Source organism: Canis lupus, chromosome 2 (genome assembly GCF_003254725.2).
Source record: "Canis lupus dingo isolate Sandy chromosome 2, ASM325472v2, whole genome shotgun sequence".
Lineage (NCBI taxonomy): Eukaryota > Metazoa > Chordata > Mammalia > Carnivora > Canidae > Canis > Canis lupus.
In genome coordinates this window covers 56,098,365-56,110,836 of record NC_064244.1, presented here as the reverse complement: position 1 = coordinate 56,110,836, position 12,472 = coordinate 56,098,365, and the positions used below count along the sequence as shown (strand labels likewise).

General features: G+C 41.9%; 1 pseudogene; it reads right to left on the bottom strand.

Moving 5' to 3' along the window:
* Positions 1-1,076: 1,076 nt before the first annotated feature.
* LOC112660537 (olfactory receptor 2AP1-like) lies at positions 1,077-2,969 on the bottom strand (annotated as a pseudogene).
* Positions 2,970-12,472: the final 9,503 nt, after the last annotated feature.

The following is a 12,472-nucleotide window of genomic DNA, read 5'->3' as shown; positions in this document are numbered from 1 at the left end:
TTCTACATTTTCAATTGTCTTTCCCCATGGCTTCTCAGGGCACTGTTTTAGTATTTCTGCTACTTAATAGAATCTGCATCTAATGATGGGTGAGTAAAGAATTCAAGAGTACAAATATAACTATATACTTTAATAAAAGTTTGTTAATATCTTTAAGTATTCAATTTTCTTCATCTGTACATTGAAAGGATTAAAGTAGAAACATTTATAGCTTCTTTAATTCATTTTTTGGCTTCTTTATATCTAAAAATTTAGAAATTATAGTATGAGTTTGGCCCATGCTTTCTGAGAAATTAATATGAACAAGCAATGTTCAGAAAATATCAGCTTGTGATGGACATTCTGCCTGAGGAGATCAGATTACAAAAATGTAAAGTTTAGTATGAAATTTAGAAAGAATATGATTTAAGCTTACAAGATTATTAACACCATAGATACTGTTAATATAGTTTTGTTTCATATGCTTGTTAAAGAGAACCAGAACAATGATTAGGCACATCACTAAATTGTAAGAATTTGCCATAATGATATGTCGCTAATTAACCTAAATTTGAATCATCCCTTTACCTCTTTTCTGGATTCACTCAGAGTTTAATGTGTGTATAAATCATTATTAACGAATTTCTTGTCAGTTTGAAAACAAACATGTATTGATTTTCCCTTCGTCAGAACTTTCTTTATCTCAAATATTTAGTAGACTAAGTTCTCAGTAAGTGAAACACTAAATTTAAATCTGAATAATATAATTTGAAAATAACCAACTTTCTATTAATTCACTAATATATTATTTAAGCTATTATTAACAAACCAAAGTAGATTTCTTCTGGGTGTATATTTGACTATTCAGTTATCAACTGCAGCATTTGAACACCATATGGCAGTGAGTAAGATAAGCAAAACTCAGTAGCAAAAAGTAAACTATTGGAAGTCATATTCCCAATCTGCTTTTCTCCCAAATCCTTTCCTTATAAGTGAGGTACAGATAAGGAAAAGTAGCATGAAAATGTTTGAGGATACACACACATATACACACAGGCCTGTAAAATTTTAAGAAATAAAGTGATGGCAAAATAGGCTTCATTAAATAAGTAGTTTTACTGTTTTTGTGTCCCTGTTAGGAATATTGATGATAGATAATAGCAAACACTTCAATGTTATAATAATGTACATCTATAATTTTCCAAACATTTATTTGTTATTTTTTATTATTATGAACCTCACTTTCATTTTCCTGAAAACATTGTTATCTTGCTGACCATGTCTTTGAAGGCTATTTTCACTTGCTTTTTCCTTAGGATATAGATGAAAGGGTTCAACAGAGGGGCAACTGAGGTATTTAAAACAGCCACTCTCTTATTAAAAGTTTCTGCATCCTTAACAGAAGGATTTATGTACATAAAGATACAACTTCCATAAGAAAGTGAGACCACAATCATGTGACAGGAGCATGTAGAAAAGGCTTTTTTTCTTTGTTGAACAGAAGGGATTCTCAGAATTGTCCTGATTATGTACGTGTAGGAAAGAATCACTAGCACCAAGGTGAAGATGAGGGTAACTGCTGCAAAGATAAACTCCATCACTTCTATGAACTGTGTGTCTTAACAGGACAGATGCAGCAGTATGGTATAGTCACAGCAACAAGTGATTGATGACATTGGAGGCACAGAAAGGCAGTTGGAGAGTCATTGTATGTGGCACAATGACAACCAAAAAACCAGAGAACCAGGAACACAGAACAAGCTGAATGCAGTTTCCTGCTCATTACAGTTGTATAATGCAGGGGTTTACAAATGGCAGCATAGCAATCATAGGACATGGCAGCTAAAAGATAAAATTCAGTTGCCCCCAGAAGGATGGCAAAAAAATACTGAGTGAAACAACCAGCGAAGGAGATAGTCTTGTCTCCAGTTGCAATATTGACTAGCATTTTGGGAACAAAGACAGAAGTAAAAGATATTTCCAAAATAAAAAATTCCGGAGAAAGAAATACATCGGAGTCTGAAGGCGATAATCCAAAAGGGTCAGAATGATGATGGTCAAGTTTCCCATGATGCTTAAGACATAAGTTAGCAGCAGAAAAAGGAAAAGCACAGCTTGAAGCTCAGTGTCATTCGTCAGTCCAAGAAGAATGAATTCTATCACTGATATCTGGTTTCCCATCATTAACTTCAGACAAATAAGACAGAAAATAATAATAACATGAAGTGATCAACATATTTTCTTATTTTTCTAAATTCAATTAGCCAACATATAGTACATACTCTGTTTCTGATGTAGTATTCAATAATTCATCAGTTGTGTATGACACCCAGTGCTTATCCCATCATGTGTCCTCCTTAATGCCCGTCACCCAGTTACCCTATTCCCCCCACCCTTCTTCCCTCCAGCAATGCTGTTTGTTTCCTATAGTTAAGAGTCTCGTGGTTTTCCTCCCTCTTTGATGACTTCCCATTCAGTTTTCCCTCCCTTACTCTATGGTCCTCTGTGATATTTCTTATATTCCACATATAAGGGATACCATATGGTGTCTTTCTCTGACTGACTTATTTTGTTCAGCATAATACCCTCTAGTTCCATCTGCATTTTATTATTTTACTTTATAATTATCAAAGGTCTTGCTTCTTAAGAACATTTTCAATTGGGCAGCCCCGATGGCACAGCGGTTTAGCGCCGCCTTGCAGCCTAGGGCGTGATCCTGGAGGCCCTGAATCTAGTCCCACGTCAGGCTCTCTGCATGGTGCCTGCTTCTCCCTCTGCCTGTCTCTGCCTCTCTCTCTCTCTCCTCTGTGTGTGTGTGTGTGTCTATCAATAAATAAATAAATAATCTTAAAAAAGAGAACATTTTCAATTATTCTCACCATTTTTTTCATTCATTTATGTTTTCCTTCTTAATCTTTGTATTTTGATTTTTATTTAAGTCATTGGATGTTGTCAGGCCGCCTGGATGGCTCAGCGGTTGAGCATCTGCCTTGGGCCCACGGCGTGACCCCGAGTCCCCCATCGGGCTCCACACGTGGAGCCTGCTTCCCCCTCTGCCTGTGTCTCTGCCTCTCTCTCTCTGTGCCTCTCATGAGTAAATAAAATCCTTTAAAAAAAAAGTCATTGGATGCTGTCATATGTATGTAGACAAACCTAAAACAACTTTAGAGAGTAGGTTTCATTTGATTAAATAGATTTCTTGTTTTCTTATTTATTTATGATAGTCACACACACAGAGAGAGAGAGAGGCAGAGACACAGGCAGAGGGAGAAGCAGGCTCCATGCACCGGGAGCCCGACGTGGGATTCGATCCCGGGTCTCCAGGATCGCGCCCTGGGCCAAAGGCAGGCGCCAAACCGCTGCGCCACCCAGGGATCCCTGATTAAATAGATTTCTTAAATCAACCTCTTAACTCTCAGTTTCTGGCCAATGGAGTAAAAAATCAAGGTATGAACTACAGGAATAAAACTGAACTTGCAAAAAAAAAACTGAACTTGGTTATTTTCTTCTTTTTGCTGTTTTGTATTTTTTATTTCAATTTTCTCAGTTTGAATTATAATTCTGTGCACTTACTAAAGCTCTACATTTGGATGGATTTTTCCCTAATTCTTTTTTTTAGGATCCTAAAATCTATTTTAGCAAATCTATACAGTTGCTATCTTATTGGAGCCCGACGCAGGATTCGATCCCGGGTCTCCAGGATCGCGCCCTGGGCCAAAGGCAGGCGCCAAACTGCTGCGCCACCCAGGGATCACCAGTATACGGTTTTTAAAAGGACGCTGAGGAGGGCACCGTCTGATGTCCACTTCAACTGCAGCTCCTTTCCTCCTCCTGCGAGAGCCTTTGGGACGAGTTCTCCACCCTGGGGCTGGAAGGGCCCGGCCCCTCGGCCCCCATCCCTGCAGCCCTCCGCGGGGGGTGGGGGGGCAGGTGCTGCCATCTGTTCACCTGAGAGCGGCTGCACGGCTACCCCACACCCCGGCCCAGCTCGGAAGCCGGTCCCAAAGCCACTGCAGCTGCTGTACGGACACCCGGGGCGGGGGGCAGCAGGTGTGCAGATGCAGGCAGCTCTCCGAGACAGGGGGGCAGCGCCAGCCAGGCCGAGGGCGAAAGCAGCCTCCTCACCCCTGAGCTCAGTGTGCAGACGGCAGGCACGTCCTCAAGGAAATGGCCACAGGCATCTCAAGTGACAAGGACATAGGCGCCCACACAGCATAAATACCAGCTGCTCCCAGAGGATGAGGTTGAAAAATAGCAGCATGGTCGTGGAGGAGGTGGTGCGGGCTGCGGACTGCACCTGTGGCCGGGCCTCGGGCTGGGGGCTGCACCTGTGCCTGTGCCTCGGACTGGGGGCTGCACCTGTGCCTGTGCCTCAGGCTGGGGGCTGCACCTGGGGCCGGGCCCTGGCTGGGGACTAAACCTGCGGCGGGGCCCGGGGCTGGGGGCTGCACCTATACCTGGACCTCGGGCTGGAGGCTGCACCTGTGCCTTGGCCTTGGGGCTGGAGCCTGCACCTGTGGCCAGACCTCTGGGCTGGGGACTGCATGGGCTGTGGTGTTCACTACAGCCCCCCCGCCCCCGCCCTTCAGCCCCGAAATTGTTAATAAAATGTTAGGAATCATACTACTTAGCTTTCCTGGCTCATGGCAAGGGCTCAATAAACACTATCGCCATTTAATATAGATACATGGGTGGATTGATCAGTACTTGGCAAAATTCAAAATATAACTGATGGTACTTTCTGGCTGAACGCAGGTCCCATCAGCAAATTATAGTTCCTTAAATGTCAGCTCAAGCTCAGCTTTTCATAAATTTTATCTAATAATCACAATCACCAATAATTTTGTCTCCTCTTCTTTCTTAAACTTGACCACAGGGAGGAGGGGCAAGATGGCTGAAGAGTAGGGTCCCCAAATCACCTGTCCCCACCAAATTACCTAGATAACCTTCAAATCATCCTGAAAATCTATGAATTCGGCCTGAGATTTAAAGAGAGAACAGCTGGAATGCTACAGTGAGAAGAGTTTGCGCTTCTATCAAGGTAGGAAGACGGGGAAGAAAGAATTAAAGAAATGAAAGGCATCCAAGGGGGAGCGGCCTCGCGAGGAGCCGGGCTAAGGCCGGGGCGAGTGTCCCCAGGACAGGAGAGCCTCGTCCTGGAGAAGCAGGAGCTGCACCAACCTTCCCGGGTGGAAAGGCGCCCGCAGGGAGTTAGAGCAAGACCCCAGGAGGGCGGGGATGCCCTTGGCTCCCTGGGACACTAACGGACACCTGCGCGCCCAGGAGAGTGGGCCATAACCCGCGGCCGTGCTCCCTAAAAGACTGCAGCCCGCTCGGCAGGACCCAGAGCAGCTCGGAGGCGCTCGGGCGCGGCTCTGCGCGGAGGGGGCTGCCCGGCGGAGCTCGAATCCAACAGGGCAGACCCGGGACACAGGGCGCCGGGACAGAGCCCAGGATCCGGCCTCCCCCCGGACAGGCAGAGGCGAGGAGCGCCCAGGACCGCAAGGACGCTCCTGCCCCAAGCTGAGCAGATCAGCAGCCCTGCCCCGGAGCCTCCAGGACCTGCAGATGGACAGCTCCGAAGTTACTGTGGGAGCTGACTCCAGGGCTCCAGAGCTGGCCACCGCCACTGGGGTTGTTCCTCCTGGGGCCTCACGGGGTAAACAACCCCCACTGAGCCCTGCACCAGGCAGGGGGCAGAGCAGCTCCCCCAAGTGCTAACACCTGAAAATCAGCAAAACAGGCCCCTCCCCCAGAAGACCAACTAGACGGACAAGTTCCAGGAGAAGTCAAGGGATTTAAGTGTACAGAATCAGAAGATACTCCCCCGTGGTTTGTTTTTGTTGTTGTTGTTGTTGTTGTTTTGTTTTTTGTTTTTTGTTTTGTTTTTTTTTTTTTTTTTTTTTTGCTTTTTGATTTCTGTTTGCTTCCCCCACCCTTTTTCTTCCTTTCTTTCTTTTCTTTCTCTTTTTCTTCTCTTTTTACTTCTTTCTTCCTTTTTTCTTTTTTCTTTTTCTCTTTTCTTTCCTTCTTTCTCTCCTCTCTTTTTCTCTTTTTCCAAATACAACTTAATTTTCGCCATTCTGCACTGAGCAAAATGACTAGAAGGAAAACCTCACCTCAGAAGAAAGAATCAGAAACACTCCTCTCTCCCACAGAGTTACAAAATCTGGATTAAAATTCAATGTCAGAAAACCATTCAGAAGCACTATTATACAGCTACTGGTGGCTCTAGAAAAAAGCATAAAGGACTCAAGAGACTTCATGACTGCAGAAGTTAGATCCAATCAGGCAGAAATTAAAAATCAATTGAATGAGATGCAATCCAAACTAGAAGTCCTACCGACGAGGGTTAACGAGGTGGAAGAATAAGTGAGTGACATAGAAGACAAGTTGATGGCAAAGAGGGAAACTGAGGAAAAAAGAGACAAACAATTAAAAGACCATGAGGATAGATTAAGGGAAATAAACGACAGCCTGAAGAAGAAAAAACTACATTTAATTGGGGTTCCCGAGGGCGCCGAAAGGGACAGAGGGCCAGAATATGTATTTGAACAAATCATAGCTGAAAACTTTCCTAATCTGGGAAGGGAAACAGGCATTCAGATCCAGGAAATAGAGAGATTCCCCCCCTAAAATCAATAAAAACCATTCAACACCTCGACATCTAATAGTTAAGCTTGCAAATTCCAAAGAAAAAGAGAAGATCCTTAAAGCAGCAAGAGACAAGAAATCCCTGACTTTTATGGGAGGACTATTAGGGTAACAGCAGATCTCTCCTCAGAGACCTGGCAGGCCACAAAAACGATGGCAGGATATATTCAGGGTCCTAAATGAGAAAAACATGCAACCAAAAATACTTTAGCCAGCAAGGCTCTCATTCAAAATGGAAGGAGAGATAAAGAGCTTGCAAGACAGGCAGGAACTTAAAGAGTATGTGACCTCCAACCAGCTCTGCAAGAAATTTTAAGGGGGACTCTTAAAATTCCCCTTTAAGAGGAAGTCCAGTGGAACAATCCACAAAAACAAGGACTGAATAGATATCATGATGACACTAAACTCATATCTTTCAATAGTAACTGTGAACGTGAATGGGCTTAATGACCCCATCAAAAGGCACAGGGTATCAGACTGGATAAAAAATCAGGACCCATCTAATTGCTGTCTACAAGAGACTCATTTTAGACAGAAGGATACCTACAGCCTGAAAACAAAGGTTGGAGAACCATTTACCATTCAAATGGTCCTCAAAAGAAAGCAGGGGTAGCCATCCTCATATCAGATCAACTAAAATTTACCCCGAAGACTGTAGTGAGAGATGAAGAGGGACACTATCTCATACTTAAAGGATCTACCAACAAGAGGACTTAACAATCCTCAATATACATGCCCCGAATGTGAGAGCTGCCAAATATTTAAGTCAATTAATAACCAAAGTGAAGAAATACTTAGATAATAAAACACTTATACTTGGTGACTTCAATATAGCTGTTTCTATAAGCGATAGGTCTTCTAAGAACAACAGCTCCAAAGAAACGAGAGCTTTAAATGATACAAAGGACCAGATGGATTTCACAGATATCCACAGAACTTTACATCCAAACTCAACTGAATACACATTCTTCTCAAGTGCACATGGAACTTTCTCCAGAATAGACCACATACTGGGTCACAAATCGGGTCAGAACCGATACCTAAAGATTGGGATCGTCCCCTGCATATTCACAGACCATAATGACTTGAAATTAGAACTAAATCACAACAAGAAGTTTGGAAGGACCTCAAACACGTGGAGGTTAAGGACCATCCTGCTAAAAGATGAAAGGGTCAACCAGGAACATAAGGAAGAATTAAAAAGATTCATGGAAACTAATGAGAATGAAGATACAACCGTTCAAAATCTTTGGGATGCAGCAAAAGCAGTCCTAAGGGGGAAATACATCGCAATACAAGCATCCATTCAAAAGCTGGAAAGAACTCATATACAAAAGCTAACCTTACACATAAAGGAGCTAGAGAAAACACAGCAGATAGATCCCACATCCTGCAGAAGAAGAGAGTTAATAAAGATTCGAGCAGAACTCAATGAAATCGAGACCAGAAGAACTGTGGAACAGATCAACAAAACCAGGAGTTGGTTCTTTGAAAGAATTATTAAGATAGATACACCAATAGCCAGTCTTATTAAAAAGAATAGAGAGAAGACTCAAAATAATAAAATCATGAATGAGAAAGGAGAGATCACTACCAACACCAAGGAAATACAAACGATTTTAAAAACATATTATGAACAGCTATACGCCAATAAATTAGGCAATCTAGAAGAAATGGACGCATTCCTGGAACGCCACAAACTACCAAAACTGGAACAGGAAGAAATAGAAAACCTGAAGAGGCCAATAACCAGGAAGGAAATTGAAACAGTCATCAAAAACCTCCCAAGACACAAACGTCCAGGGCCAGATGGCTTCCCAGGGGAATTCTATCAAACGTTTAAAGAAGAAACCATACCTATTCTACTAAAGCTGTTTGGAAAGATAGAAAGAGATGGAGTACTTCCATATTCGTTGTATGAGGCCAACATCACCTTAATTCCAAAACCAGACAATGACCCCACCAAAAAGGAGAATTACAGACCAATATCCCTGATGAACATGGATGTAAAAATTCTCAACAAGATACTAGCCAATCGGATCCAACAGTACATTAAGAAAATTATTCACCATGACGAAGTAGGATTTATCCCCGGGACACAAGGCTGGTTCAACACCCGTAAAACAATCAATGTGATTCATCATATCGGCAAGAGAAAAACCAAGAACCATATGATCCTCTCATTAGATGCAGAGAAAGCATTTGACAAAATATATCATCCATTCCTGATCAAAACTCTTCAGAGTATAGGGATAGAGGGAACATTCCTCGACATCTTAAAAGCCATCTACAAAAAGCCCACAGCAAATATCATTCTAAATGGGGAAGCACTGGGAGCCTTCCTCTAAGATCAGGAACAAGACAGGAATGTCCACTCTCACCACTGCTATTCAACATAGTACTGGAAGTCCTAGCCTCAGCAATCAGACAACAAAAAGACATTGAAGGCATTCAAATTGGCAAAGAAGAAGTCAAACTCTCCCTCTTCGCCAATGACATGATACTCTACGTAGAAAAACCAAAACTCTCTACCCCAAGATCTAAATGTGAGAAAAGAGTCCATCAAAATCCTAGAGGAGAACACAGGCAACACCCTTTTTGAACTCAGCCACAGTAACTTCTTGCAAGATACATCCACGAAGGCAAATAAACAAAAGCAAAAATGAACTACTGGAACTTCATCATGATAAGAAGCTTTTGCACAGCAAAGGATACACTCAACAAAACTAAAAGACAACATACAGAATGGGAGAAGATATTTGCACATGACTTATCAGATAAACGGCTAGTTTCCAAAATCTATAAAGAATTTATTTAACTCAACACCAAAGAAACTAACAATCCAACCATGAAATGGGCAAAAGACATGTAGAGAAATAACATAGAGGAAGACATAGACATGGCCAACATGCGCATGAGAAAATGCTCCGCATCACTGGCCATCAGGGAAATACAAATCAAAACCACAATGAGATACCACCTCACACCAGTGAGAATGGGGAAAATTAACAAGGCAAGCAACCACAAATGTTGGAGAGGATGCGGAGAAAAGGGAACCCTCTTACGCTGTTGGTGGGAATGTGAACTGGTGCAGCCACTCTGGAAAACTGTGTGGAGATCCTCAAAGAGTGAAAAATAGATCTGCCCTACGACCCAGCAATTGCACTTCTGGGGATTTACCCCAAAGATACAGATGCAATGAAACGCCGGGACACCTGCACCCCGGTGTTTCTAGCAGCAATGTCCACAATAGCCAAACTGTGGAAGGAGCCTCGGTGTCCATCAAAAGATGGATCGAAAGATGAATAGATAATGAAGATGTGGTCTATGTATACAATGGAATATTACTCAGCCATTAGAAACGACAAATGCCCACCATTTGCTTCAACGTGGATGGAACTGGAAGGTATTATACTGAGTGAAGTAAGTCAATCAGAGGACAAACATTGTATGTTCTCATTCATTTGGGGAATATAAATAATAGTGAAAGGGAATATAAGGGAAGGGAGAAGAAATGTGTGGGAAATATCAGAAAGAGAGACAGAACATAAAGACTCCTACTTCTGGGAAACGAACAGGGGTGGTGGAATGGGAGGAGGGTGGGTGGTAGAGGTGAATGGGTGAAGGGAACTGTGGGGGGCACTTGACGGGATGAGCACTGGGTGTTATTCTGTATGTTGGTAAATTGAACACGAATAAAAAATAAATTTATTATTAAAAAATAAATAAATAAAATTGACCACAGCATAAAACTTGATAATAAAGTCAAATTGTTTTCCAGTTACATCAAGTATGTACGTTTTATCTGTCCAATTTTAACATAAATGAGTTACCCCTTAGAATAAGGTCTCATTTCTCTATATATTTTATACAGAGGCTAGAAAATTGTACAGATTTGGTAAAAATTTAATGTGAAATATTTTTTGACATTTTTAGATTCATACCGCTATTTTAATAAATGCTGTGGTTTTTATGCAAATAAAATTTCCAACTAAGCGTATGCATAAGCCCCTTAAAATTTTCTTTTAATATTCTTCATCATCAGGCACAGAGATATTAAGGATATCTCTTTATCTTGCTTTTCTCTACTCAGAAAAACCATAAAATTATTTTCATTTTAACAACTGACATATTTTCATATTACACTATGTAATGTTAGTAATAGCTACATATAATATATTCTTTTTTTAATAATAAATTTTTTTTCTATTGGTGTTCAATTTGCCAACATACAGAATAACACCCAGTGCTCATCCCATCAAGTGCCCCCGTCAGGCCCATCACCAATTCACCCCCACCCCCCACCCTCCTCCCCTTCCACCACGCCTAGTTCGTTTCCCAGAGTTAGGAGTCTTCATGTTCTGTCTCCCTTTCTGATATTTCCCACACATTTCTTCTCCCTTCCTTTATATTCCCTTTCACTATTATTTATATTCCCCAAATGAATGAGAACACACACTGTTTGTCCTTCTCTGATTGACTTATTTCACTCACATAATACCATCCAGTTCCATCCACGTTGAAGCAAATGGTGAGTTTTTGTCGTTTCTAATGGCTGAGTAATATTCCATTGTATACATAAACCACATCTTCTTTATCCATTCATCTTTCGATGGACACCGAGGCTCCTTCCACAGTTTGGCTAATGTGGACATTGCTGCTAGAAACACCGGGGTGCAGGTGTCCCGGCATTTCATTGCATGTGAATCTTTGGGGTAAATCCCCAACAGTGCAATTGCTGGGTCGTAGGGCAGGTCTATTTTTAACTCTTTGAGGAACCTCCACACAGTTTTCCAGAGTGGCTCCACCAGTTCACATTCCCACCAACAGTGTAAGAGGGTTCCGTTTTCTCCGCATCCTCTCAAACATTTGTGGCTTCCTGCCTTGTTAATTTTCCCCATTCTCACTGGTGGGAAGTGATATATCATTGTTCCAAATTCATTCTATGAGGCCAACATCACCTTATATCCAAAACCAGACAAAGACCCAAACAAAAAGGAGAATTTCAGACCAATATCCCTGATGAACATGGATGCAAAAATTCTCAACAAGATACTAGCCAATCGGATCCAATAGTACATTAAGAAAATTATTCACCATGACCTAGTAGGATTTATCCCCGGGACACAAGGCTGGTTCAACACTCGTAAAACAATCAATGTGATTCATCATATCGGCAAGAGAAAAACCAAGAACCATATGATCCTCTCATTAGATGCAGAGAAAGCATTTGACAAAATACAGCATCCATTCCTGATCAAAACTCTTCAGAGTGTAGGGATAGAGGGAACATTCCTCAACATCTTAAAAGCCATCTACGAAAAGCCCACAGCAAATATACTTCTCAATGGGGAAGCACTGGGAGCCTTTCCCCTAAGATCAGGAACAAGACAGGGATGTCCACTCTCACCATTGCTATTCAACATAGTACTGGAAGTCCTAGCCTCAGCAATCAGACAACAAAAAGACATTGAAGGCATTCAAATTGGCAAAGAAGAAGTCAAACTCTCCCTCTTGGCCGATGACATGATACTCTACATGGAAAACCCAAAAGCCTCCACCCCAAGATTGCTAGAACTCATACAGCAATTTGGTAGCATGGCAGGATACAAAATCAATGCCCAGAAGTCAGTGGCATTTCTATACACTAACAATGAGACTGAAGAAAGAGAAATTAAGGAGTCAATCCCATTTACAATTGCACCCAAAAGCATAAGATACCTAGGAATAAACCTAACCAAAGAGGTAAAGGATGTATACCCTAAAAACTATAGAAGACTTCTGAAAGAAATTGAGGAAGACACAAAGAGATGGAATAATATTCCATGCTCACGGATTG